Source organism: Maniola hyperantus, chromosome 21 (genome assembly GCF_902806685.2).
Source record: "Maniola hyperantus chromosome 21, iAphHyp1.2, whole genome shotgun sequence".
Taxonomy (NCBI): Eukaryota; Metazoa; Arthropoda; class Insecta; order Lepidoptera; family Nymphalidae; genus Maniola; species Maniola hyperantus.
In genome coordinates, this window is record NC_048556.1 from 3,188,714 (window position 1) to 3,201,894 (window position 13,181).

The 13,181-nt window shown below is 36.1% G+C and overlaps 1 protein-coding gene and 1 long non-coding RNA gene across 6 annotated transcripts in view; one reads left to right on the forward strand and one right to left on the reverse strand.

Moving 5' to 3' along the window:
• Positions 1 to 13,181, reverse strand: part of cv-c (crossveinless c) — a 346,801-nt gene that overhangs the window by 149,126 nt on the left and 184,494 nt on the right. The window lies entirely within an intron of this gene.
• LOC138403852 (uncharacterized) overlaps positions 1 to 13,181 on the forward strand; it is a 365,474-nt gene that overhangs the window by 2,389 nt on the left and 349,904 nt on the right. The gene's annotated exons all lie outside the window — the stretch shown is intronic.

Below are 13,181 nucleotides of genomic sequence, written 5' to 3' on the forward strand. Positions count from 1 at the left end.
GTGTTTTTTAAGTTATGGTTTTCTTGACCAGTTATTATGATGATTATGATGATGACTTGAATAGTTAGTAATTTTTTATTTGCTTTAAACATATTCAGATACACATAGTCAAATAAATAATTAGTTTTTAACATTATTTATATTAATTTTGACAATTATTTTAACGAATGAATTGTCGTCAATAGTTATAGAATTTAACTGATATATTAGTAAATATATAGATACCTAACTAAATTTAATTAGAATTTTTCGGTAGGTAATAATAATTTATGAATTATTTAATCTGCACTTTCTTATGACAATAAATAATTTATTAACCACGAAACTAGTGATTTTACTAGGAATATCTAGTAACGTTTTTTGCATTCAACTAAGATAATAATAACTGGTTTTACCTTGAAATCAAAAACATATAAATTGAAACTGACACCATATAAATCAACAGTGAAGTATATAAAGTATTAGACAGAAAATTTCCTTATATGGGCATAGTTTCATCCTATTGGCGTATAAAGGTGCCCTTGTCCAGTCTTTGATAGATTTATAGACTACAGACGACTTGATTTGCAAATCAGAGGCTCTGATGTGATTGAATATTTATTTCACTTTATTGAAATAAATCTCTCTAAGTAACACCTACATCTTTTAGATTTAAGAGTACTTTCTACATCTAATAGCTGTCTTCAACATTCTTGCCTGTTTTGGTTTGAAAACTTCTTTAGGTTCGTAGGGCAGTTCTGGAGTGGGTAAACTTTAAAGTAGTGTCACCAACATGATGATGTTAATTTTGTTAATAGCGCTCGGAATGCCGATAGATATTAAAAGTAAACTAAGGTTTTAATTTACAAATTAAGTAAGTATATTTTTTTTAATTTTGGTAATGTTTTACAATTTCAATTTTACTTATTCCGTAATTTTAAGTTTCTGTCTACAGTTCTCGGGTAGGAAGGCGGGTAGGTACCCGGCATGTGCTGCTGCGCTAAAAAAATCTGTATTTCTTCTTTTTATCTACTTAGGTAGGTACCCATACTTATCAAATAAACTTTTACATTTTAATTTTTTCAGCTTCTCTTTTCTTTCTTTATTTTACTTGGTTTAAAAGCTTTGCACTTATTTTTAACTTTGTCTTACTTCACCACACTTTTTTTTTATTTATTTTTTATTCAGATACAAGTTAGCCCTTGACTGCAATCTCACCTGGTGGTAAGTGATGATACAGTCTAAGATGATAGCGGGCTAACCTGGAAGGGGTATGGCACTTTTTATTAAACCCATACCCCTTTGGTTTCTACACGGCATCGTACCGTACAATAAACTTTATTCTTTGTACATGTTTTTACACATCATAACCGATATCAAAAAGCCACAGTGTAAAAAGGACTCAAACATTACACTTTAAAACAACTCTAAGCATTAAACAGATACTCTGTGCTATGTACTTTTTATGACTTTGCTTTCACTCATAATGAGTTTCATGGAATTGCGTCCAGCAAATGAACATTGCAATGAAGTCCAATTAAGTGTAATGAACCTAGTAATAAACTCACATATAAATAACTTCCTAATTCGGGTTTCCTCTATTACAATTGATAGTAAAATTATGAGTTACTCTCTGGGGTTCGTTGAACTGGAGTTTTAATTGTATAGAGCAGATGTTTTCAAAGTGTGTGATATAGATCTACGGGGGTCGATTTTTAACGAATGAAAGGGATTGATAGAATCAACGATTTGACAGACGTCGGTTGCTAAAATGAACCACTGATTGGAGAAATAATCATTTTCGCTATGTTAATTTACTAATACCTAATATTATGGTAGGTACTATATCTTTTCTTTAAAAAAAGAAGAAAAAATATTTATGCATCATAATTTATAAAAGAATTATGTGTGACTGCGTGTATTTAGTTAGCACTTTAAAAATGTAGTGGCAAAATCGTCCAAACAGATGGCCTGTGAAAAGGCCGCCAAGAAAGTAGCAGACTAACATAAGTAAGACAAAGTAGTGAATAGGGTCCATAGAATTGAATAGAATAGAAAATATGTTTTTTATTTAAATAAACCTTTACAAGTAAATTTGAATCGTCAAATGTATCTACCACCTGCATAACTTAATATTTTATATCGAGTGCACTAAAAGTTAAAGTAAAATCACTTAACATCCTGCACCAGCCTGCACGTTTGCTCGCTATATTTATTTTAAAAAAAGCAAAGTTTGAGAACAGCAGACGTAGTGCAATTGAAATTTTTTCGTTATTAATTTCACTTTGAGCTTGTATATTCTAGGTCAATGTGCCAGCTTAGTGTAATTGATGTGATGCTATGATTCGTACTGATTTTAAGCACAACTAAATTTTAGAGTATGCGCATCCTTCCATCCTTACTAATATAATATGAAAGAGACAGACACAGTTTGACAGTTTAACGTTTAATTTAGAGCTGTCAAACCTCGTAACTTTCAAAACTAAAAAAATCTAATTCCATGCGGACGAAGTCGCGGGCATCAGCTAGTACTCTATATTTAGTTTAGAGAAAGACAACAGAACATAACCTATAACAGTATGTAACCTACTGGTGAGTTTGTCCGCCCGCGATAAAGAAGCCTAGGTGTTCGATTTTCCCTTGGGAATTAGGTTGGTGGAAATTTTACTGTCTTATAATAATAAAAACTGTTGTATCTCAATTCTCAGTAATTAATAAAAAAAAGAGATGATAGCCTAGTGATTAAGACGTTGGCCTTTTAACCTTTTCGGAGTTGTGCGCGTTGTAAGCAATTAAATATCACATATGTAGAGCCCTACTTTAACGGCGAAAAAAGATCGTGAATCCTGCATGCCTGAGAGTTCTCCATAATGTTCCAAAAGTTGCGTAAAGTCTGCCAATCACTCGTCAATAACGTATTCTTATATTTAAGTTCAATAAATTATTTTTATTTAAAAAAAATCCACATTTGGCCAGCGTGGTTGCTAGCTATAGACCAAATTATGCTCATTTTAAGAAGTGACATTGTGCTCAGTAGTGGGCTGGCGTTGGGTTGAAATTAGTAGTCGAATGTTGTACTATACGGAATTTCACTAGGTTTAATGTTCTAGCTTCACCGCATTAAAAATTTAAAAAGAAATAGATACTTACGACAGAAAATAATGTACATCGACCTTAACAATGAGATTCCGGCTTTGTAGAGCGTTGTCTCTGTCACTCATACCTATATGACGTTTTGTCGGTCTCAACGACAGAGTCAATGCTCTGCAAAACTGCTATATCTTTCTAAAGGTCGAGGTATACTATTTTCTGCCATGTATTGTAAGTACTTGTAACACGCTCAACTTTATTTTCAATTTTCCTAGAACCTTTCTCAATAACAGTACCTGCCGAGTACCAATTCAATGGAAAAGTATCAAATTTATTCAAATCACAGCGCAATAGAGATGTCAACATTTTATATCGATAAAGCAATTTGTCGCCACGTTTACATAAACATAACGGAAATGCTAAGTAATTTTGAATACAGAAATTGTGCACGTGAATTCAATAAACTAGCGGCTATTCAACCGTCTGTCAGAGTCGGCCATTACTGTAAGGCTAGGCCAAATAGACCGCATGATGATAGTGGACCGAAGACAACTACATAGAAGTCACGTCACAATTTTTTTATAGACTAGCGCTTGGCTGCAATTAGTCCCGGTGACAAGACCTGGTGACCTGGTGAAAAGTACAAAAATGCACATGTACGTTTAGTTTTTGTAATAAGTATAGTGTGAACACCCTTTTACGTGCCTTAATACTAACAACCTTTATGTAATACTAGCTTATGCTCGCGACTTCGTCCGCGTGGACTACACAAATTTCAAACGCCTATTTCACCCCCTATGGGTTGAATTTTCTTAGGAGTTGCCTACGTTATAATAGCTATCTGCATGTCAAACTTCAGCCCGATCCGTCCAGTAGTTTGAGCTGTGCGTTGATAGATCAATCAGTTAGTCAGTCAGTCACCTTTTCCTTTTATATATTTAGATTACCTCAAGACGGGTCATTTTAAACAAATAAATTTGCGGGCTGTAACATCCTGCCAATGTCATACTAATGTCTAGCTTCATTGAATACAATTTATGTTTGAAATAGCTCTTCTATGGGTCCTAATTTTGTTCAAAGCTTTACATGCGTTTGGTGTGTATTACGACGAGGTGCCTGATTGCAGAAGCACTGGCGTACGCACAGTACGAATTATAAACGCTTTGTAATGTTCTTACGTTCATAGGAGTCCATTTCCACGTATTAAAACTTCTAGAGATGTCGTTACGCGTCGTATTTGTCTTATGCTTTAAAGTACTGTTATGGAATATAATTTAGAATAAATATGTCGATAATAAGTTAAAATTTGGTTATAATCGGTGCCACGGGGGACTTTACTTTACTTTAGGTATAACCACGCAAGGAAACAGCTATGTTTTATTTACGCTGTGCTATGACAAATTGATTTGTATCAATAGATACGAAAATATTAACAGATCAGTATTATCTTTTACTAGCTTATGCTTGCGACTTCGTCTGCGTGGACTTCAAAAATTTCAAACCAATGTTTCACCCCCTTAGGGATTGAATTTTCAAAAATCATTTCTTAGCGGATGAACTGATCTATTAACTCACAGCTCAAACTACTGAACGGATCGGGCTGAAATTTGGCATGCTGATAGCTATTATGACGTAAGCATCCGCTAAGAAAGGATTTTTGAAAATTCACACCTTAAGGGGGTGAAATAAGGGTTTGAAATTTGTGCAGTCCACGCGGACGAAGCCGCGAGCATAAGCTAGTTTAATACATCGTTTAAATCCTCACATGATATTTTTTATTCTGGGAAAACAAAGAGTTCCCACAGCATTTAATAAAAAAGTAAGTCGCGAACAGCAAATAATAATATTATTGGGTATCATATTTTTTTAGCAGCACATCTGGTATTTATTGAGTATCTGATCATTGCTAAAGCAACAAGAGAACAAAACATTGTAGAGAATAGCGAAGTAAGTAGTAGGTATTATTGTAACTACGAGTATAATAACATCAGCAGTAGATTTAATAAAACATAATAATATAACATTAAAACAACATTTTCTCTATTTCGTGCCACAGTGTACTTAATTTAATTGCGGAAGTAGCAGTATTCCCACAATCATTCGTGTGACGCGATGCCTCAGTCACTTTTATGTCGGTCATCTTCTGTCAATAAGGATTGTAATATGACTACTAGTCAAATTAGTAACTTTTTATCAAACGTCAAAAGGCTCGCTTAGTAAGGGAGCTTGTATGAAATTCACAGTTGTGACGTCATACACATTTGACGTAATTTCATGTTCTTTTTAGTTAAATCGATAATTTAACTTAAACTAGTACATATATGTATATTAAAACTTTATTCGTAAAAAATATGTCAAGTAGATATATTACATTGTATGCAAATATTTACGAGACATAAGGAACAAAATTTCTCACCTATCAACTCGCATACTTGACATAAGTGAAAGCGTATTACATGTGATTAAAATCAAATTGTTCTTATCTAATTCCATTGTGCCAATCTGTTCCATAATCAACCGAAAGTGAAAATCGAATGGCCTACAGCTGAATCGATTCGCAATCGATTCGTCACTGTACGCTACCGCTTGTCGATAGAGGTGTTCGCATCACTAATTTCGTGTCGAAATTGATTGAATCGGATTTCAATTGGCGGCTCAATGTCTATCGTTTTGTGCCGACTGCCGACAAATTATTTTTAATTTATAACTAGCTGATGCCCGCGACTTCGCCTGCGTGGATTTAGGTTTTTAAAATCCCATGGGAAAACACTGACACGCCTGGGTTTGCCGCGTGCCAAGTCAAACTAAATAAAGTTTACTTTGAGAACCACCTCCTTTTTGCAAGTCGGTTAAAAAGACGTTGCGTGTAGGTAGTGTACTACCTGCCCCGCACACCCGCACAGCCCCTGCGCTAACCCGGAGTGGGATAGTGCGGGGGTCATGCGGGTGCGCGGGGCGTCCCCCTGCCTCATACCTCGATTGCCATCTTGTCCTGTCGCGTACTATTCATAACTGGCTTTGTAATAAAAAATCCAATTAGCATTAATAATATAAGTAAGTACGTTACCTACTAGCTGTGTCGGGATTATTCTAATTTTAAGATTTTATTTCGCATTTCCTTTCAGAACTCGTTTTTATTACGTGCCTTGTCTATTTTTAGATTTGATTACATACCAAAATCCTAATATATAAAAGGAAAAGGTGACAGACTGACTGAACGACTGACTGACTGACTGATCTATCAACGCACAGCTCAAACTACTGGACGGATCGGGCTGAAATTTGGCATGCAGATAGCTATTATGACGTAGGCATCCGCTAAGAAAGGATTTTTGAAAATTCAACTCCTAAAGGGGTGAAATAGGGGTTTGAAATTTGTGTAGTCCGCGTGGACGAAGTCGCGAGCATTAGCTAGTATGTTATAAATTATAAAATAAGACACCCTTTTTCTACAAAACTATTAGGTACTAAGTAAATAAACTAAATCGTTTTACTAAATACATACATACAAGTCAAACACATAACCCTCCTTTGGGCTTCGCCGCAGTCCGATTAAAAAAACTTGGAAAAAATATTGGTCTATTTTTGGTCCATCGAATTTTTATATCAAATACCACCATATCGAAGTCTCACATAGCGTGGGACAATTTGTTACAAAGGATTTTCTTTAACCAAGATAACGTTCCTCCCAGTATTGGGGACATTACGCAGATAAACTTTCAGCTTTTATAAAATAACGAAGGTCTGGCACGCGCTTGCTCTTAGTACATAATAGCTAAAGAATTGAAATTTTCAGGGAACGTGTATTTCTATTGTCGCTTTAACGACAAAGGCCGCCATTTTATATTAAAGAAATTCAAAGTTTATTTCTTACTCGATGGTACGAAACCTTTTGTGTGCAACTCCGACTCGCACTTACCGAGTTTTTGCTAATTATACGTTGTATATAGCACGGCTTTATACAATTAGCGTGATAGTCTAGCCATTATGCAAGCTAAGTTCGTCTAGAGTCTAGACGGTGTTGAAACTTTTTTTTTTATAATTGCATGTGATTCTTTCAATCGAAGTGTTAGTTTATTATAAAATCGTTTAGAAAAACTTTCGCCGAGGTAATATAGATAAGATGTCATTGTTCGTTTTCTTTTCTAGATTTAATTTTATAACCTAACTGCGGTACTCAGAATCGCTAATCGTTACTTAAGACTGAGTTAAAACGAGACAGATTTATGTGAGAGATATATATAAGTCTGTCTCGTTTTAACTAAACTTAAGTAACGATTAAGCGACTCTGAGTACGGCAGTTAGACATGATTGTTGTTTATGATGTCAATTTAGTGAATTTTTCGAACATATTATTATTATCAAGCGATTTAGCGTTCCGGTACGATGCCGTGTAGAAACCAAAGGGGTATGCGTTTAATAAAAACTGCCATACCCCTTCCAGATTAGCCCGCTATCATCTTAGACTGCATCATCACTTACCACCAGGTGAGATTGCAGTCAAGGGCTAACTTGTATCTGAATAAAAAAAAAATATAAAAAAAAAACTAAAATCTAAATAGATAAAACGAAAAGGTGACTGGCTAAGATGTAACCATAAATTCACAGTTTTCAGATTTTTCCCTCATGTCTGCTATAAGACCTACATAGGTATCTTCTTGCCAAATTTCATGATTCTAGATCAACGGGAAGTACCCTTTCTTGACGGACAAACAGACAGAGAGACGACAAGGTTATCCTATAAGGGTTCCGTTTTTCTTTTTGAGGTATGGAACCCTAAAAATCAGAATAGAGGAAAGTTCACGCGGCCTCCGTAAATTGTGGCCACACGTGAGATTGCGATCAAGTCTTACTCAACGATGTGATAAAAGATGCCGAGATACAGCCTCCGGAAAGATCGCAGATAGCGGTGGAAAGCTGTGTGCATTGTCGATAATATTTTACCTCATTTACACCTGTGTAGAACTTTCATATTACCTTCCACCCTCCCATTTCGCCTTCTTTAGGGGGGGGGGGGGGATTTTTTCTGAAAACCGTTTCTTAGGTGACACCTACATCCTATAAAGAACCTACTTTCCAAATTTCAAGTTAACAATAACAATAATTAAAACTTTCCAACACAAACTTTCATCCCCTATTTTACAATTCATTCCTCCTTACACCTTCCATAATAATACCATAATAAGGTTTCTAGACTTTCTAGCCTCGAGATTTGTAAAAAGTCTATAATTATTGAATGTTGTATAGAAGCCGGCGTTACTTTTGCGGAAGTCCATGATATACAATGAGCCAAAAGCTTAATTTGCTATAATCCGCTGAAACAGGTCGAATCTGTACGGTGCAACATGCAGCATGCAAAATGCACCGCCCGCCCTCCCACTGCTAAACATGCAGGAAAAAGCAGCCACCAGGCAAGCAATACGCACCACCACCACGCAGCACCACACAGATCCTAAAACACACTCGACGCACGTTTCGCCACGACACTGGAGCATCCTCAGGTCACGATTGTCACTTTGCAATTGTGCAATGGCCCCGATTCTCTAGTCTCTCTCTAAACTAAATTTAGAGTATCTGCATCCTTTTCTTTTTACTAATGCTAAAAAAGGAACGGAACATGACTTTCACATTTAAAGACTATAAATTTTAGTGCACAATACAAATTTAAACAGTAGGTTCCCGAGTGCGTGCTAAAATCACGGGTTTTACCATCTAAAAATTAAATTTAGAAATGTCAAACTGCTTCTGTCCTTTTCATATTTCAATAGTAAGAAGAGGGTGCGAATACTCTAAAATTAGGTTGTGCTTAGAATCGGTGCCAAGTAAGGTCTACATGTCCTGTTTAGTCGCTAAAATATATCGATATTATAACATAAGGACTTCACTACAAGCTGCAACTGCGTAATGAACATCACTGCAACCTTGTTACACTTTCCGCTTCGCTCACGTAAGCGAGGTAGGTACGGCACGTTCATTATCAGGTCGAGGAATTTACGCCAAAGTTTTAATTAACCAAAACTTTATCGCCGTGATGCTGTGTTATTTTACCATGAAGTCACGAGTATGTTCGGAATGTTTGCTTTCATGGAGAATTATTTAACAACTAACAACTACAGTTACTTAAATAGCTGATAATATGCCCCGGCCTCATATTTAGACCACGGACGGACGGAACGGACAAAAAACACTGGGAAAGTTACAATAACCACTGCGCCAGGGAGGTTGTCAAAAGGATTTTTTTTATTCATTATAGGCGCACGCTAGACCACGATCACACCTGATGGAAAGTGATGATGTGGCCTAAGATGGGACGCGTTTGCCTAGAAGGTGCCTATTCACTCTTGTTTTAAAGATACCCGGATTATAATATTATACTAGATGATGCCCGCGATCTCGTCCGCGTGGGTTTACGTTTTTCAAAATCCCGCGGGAACTCTTTGATTTTATGGGATAAAAATTAGTAGCTTATGTGTTAAACCAGGGTATAATCTATCTCCATTCCAAATTTCAGCCAAATCCGTCCAGTAGTTTTTGCGTGATTGAGTAACAAACATCCAAACATCCACACTTTTACATTTATATAATACTAGCTCATGCCCGCGACTTCTTCCGCGTGGACTAAACAAATTTTAAACCCCTATTTTACACTCTTAGGGTTGATCTTTTAAAATGATATTTTAACATAAAAGAGCTTAATAAAATATGTCATACTGCTAATTGCAAAAATATTAACTACAAAACTTCTTTATAGACACTTCAAAACTGACAGACTTTCATACAAACTTAAACCCCTATTTTACCCCTTTAGGGGTTGAATTTTGAAAAATCCTTTCTTAGCGCATGCCTACGTCATAATAGCTATTTGCATGCCGAATTTCAGCGCGATCCGTCAGTCAGTCACCTTTTCCTTTTATATATATAGATTATTAGGATTAGGATTAGGATAGGTTCAGATATTTTAAGATTATTTCAAACATTCAATCTGAATCATTGAAAGTTAAGCAACAGGTAGGTACTTGTCTACTTACATTTCAGGTCTAGACCGAGCAATAATTTGTTGCGATACGAAATTTCAATGCAACAGGAAATTCTAACAAGCAAATCTGCGTGCTCGGCATAGTACGAATGTTGTTACTAAAGACACTTATAATTCCTTCACATCGGACCCTAATAATTTGTAGTTGCGAAATACTGATTTATCACTGCATTATACCAAATTGGGTTTAGACTTCATTTAAACATAGGTACCTAGTTTCTAGCATTAGGGTATTTTATCTGTTTAGGGTTCCGTACCTCGAAATCTATCATAATTATGATACCCCACTTGGTATAGTAATCTTACTTTGAAAGTTGAAAATAGCAATATTTGTTCATGACCACAATTTAATATTTTTTGCGTGATGTAACCACAAATTCAAAGTTTTCAGATTTTTCCCCGAATGTCTGCTATAAGACCTACCTTTTGGCCAATTTCATGATTCTAGGTTCTAGGAATCATGAAATTTGGCAGGTAGATAGGTCACCTACCTGCCAAATTTCATGATTCTCGGTCAACGGGAAGTCCCCTGTAGGTTTCTTGAAAGACCGACAGACAGACAACAAAGTGATCCTATAAGGGTTCCGTTTTTCCTTTTGATGTACGGAACCCTAAAAACAAAGATTTCTCACTTGATTTTTAAGAAACCTAAATCCACGCGGACGAAGTCGCGGGCATCATTTAGTATCTAATATTCCTTTAAGTCTAGTTCTAGTTTACATTGATCATGCTATACCTATCATAAAGCGTACCCATTCCTCTTATCTCTTCCTCAGCATTCATCGCAAAGTGTCACACTTGTCGATAAAAGATAACTCTGTCGATACGTCGACAATAAACTAACTTCAGTTCCGCATTTAAGCTCAATCCGTGAGATAAGGCATCTCGTCTATCGACATTCCCTGTCACAGCCCTAGTAACTATTTGCAATGCAGTGAAATATTAAACAAGAATTGAATTAGATAGCTTTTACCAGATATTTTTGAAGCGAAACTTCTTAACGCATGTTTGGGATGGGGACTTACACACGGACAAAGAGGAGTAGAGTCTAGACGCAGCATATTTTTGACAATAGCCCTGTATTTACTTACATAGTTGAAATTCGACGGGCATATATGCAGCGATTTGCTTCCTTGTTTCTAATTTGAACCTGTAGATATGGAATATTCTTCTCGCTTTAGTTATCGCTGCACTTTTAATATACATAGGTACAATATAGGTACCTTCAAGACACATTTGTCGATAAAAGACAACTCTGTCGGAACGTCGACAGTAAAATAACTGCAGTTCCGCATTTAAGCTCGATCCGTGAGATAAGGCATCTCGTCTATCGACATTCCCTATCACAGCCCTAGTAACTATTTTGTAATGCAGTGGTATTTTTGAAGTGAAACTTCTTAATGCCTGTTTAGGATGGGGATTCAAAGCGCACACACTAAGTGGAGTAGAATCTAGACGCAGCGAGTTTTTGGCATTTACTTCATCATGATCAACCCATCGCCGGCTCACTACAGAGCACGGGTTTCCTCTCAGAACCCTAAAATGTTACTTGGGTGTTTCCAAGCATTTAAATATCTAATCATTTGAAAGTAGCATTTTAATAAGAAGCTTTAACATAAAACAAAAGGTCTGCCCAAAGCGTATCCGCTAACATTTTAAAACCCTACTTAAGGTGCCGTTTCATCACTCATTAAAGATTAATAGGTGTTGCTGTTGAATTTAAATAATTCTGTTTTCGTCAAAGATGTTTGTTTAACGGTCTGAGATCCCGTGAGTAATTTTGGGGACTCGCTTGATAAAATCTGAAATGTTAGGACGTTCTGAATGGAATAGTTGACCTGTCAATTGGACCACGGAAGGCCCACAATTTTCTGTGCTCTTTTTATGTAGCAGACTTATGACTATTGTACTTAATGTTGCTCGGTGCGTATTCTATGACAGATTTTTTACAAAAAACAAAACTGTATTGATCAGTGTACTTTGTACAGTGCTCGCAAAACAAATAGTCCAATCTGAAGTTGCAGCATTGATTTGGGCAGGTCATAGAATACACAAGCCCGGCTGATGTTTTGTACAAGCTCTATAGTGCTAAAAATTGCCAACCTGTAATCCAAGCACAGCTGGGGTGATAACGCTTTTTTTCGGCTTTTTCATCGACAATTTACCTCATAAAAGCTGCTAATGTATTGATCGCGCTGTTGGTTGTTGGGCTACAGGTATGGATAAACATTTTTCAAATAAATACAAATAAATAGGAAATTATTGTCACCAATTTTGTATACTTAGTTTAAATATTTTAACCTGCACATCGATCCTTTATTGACTGTCTCAATGAACTGTGCTACGAAAACCATAATTTATTTTGACATTGTAGTCATTAAATGATTGATGTAGGCGATTTGCAATCGAGCCGTTGGTTCTGATGAGAAAAATACATTCTAAAATTTAGGACTGAATTTCTTAAACGACCGGTCTTAGTGGCAGACGCAGACCTTTAGTTTTGTCGTTTTTAATTAAAACATTTCATCTTGGTTTCTCGGAAGATTTTTCATTAAAACCCCTTTGAGATGAAATAGCTTGTGGTGATAGTCCGTCTTTTATTTTGAAAAATACTTAATATACTAAGTGGTTCAGTTCGTTTCGTGCGTTGGAGTATAAATTAAAAACCTCCTTTGTTAAATATTTTTAATTTTTATGATAGTGTTTTTACCTACACTTCAAGGAAATTTCTAAAGAATTTAAAACACATATCAAAAATTGCGGAACCGGCAGGATTCGAAACCGGCGTCTCCTGGCATCGCGCCCGACGCTCTGACCACTAAGCCACCACGGTTCACTTGTTGCCAGTTACAAATTTGTGATACGCATGTTCACTCGGTACTGAGGTGACTGTTAGTGCCATCTAGTGCCACTTTGCGGGTCCGCAATTTTTGATATGTATTTAAAATTATTTAGAATTCTCCTTTGTTAAAGTCGGTTAAAACAACAAAAGCTTTCTCGTCTTAATTATAACAAAAAGGGAGTCACGTATACAGATTCACAAGTGAGGAACTTTTAACGACTTTTGCGCTCCCAG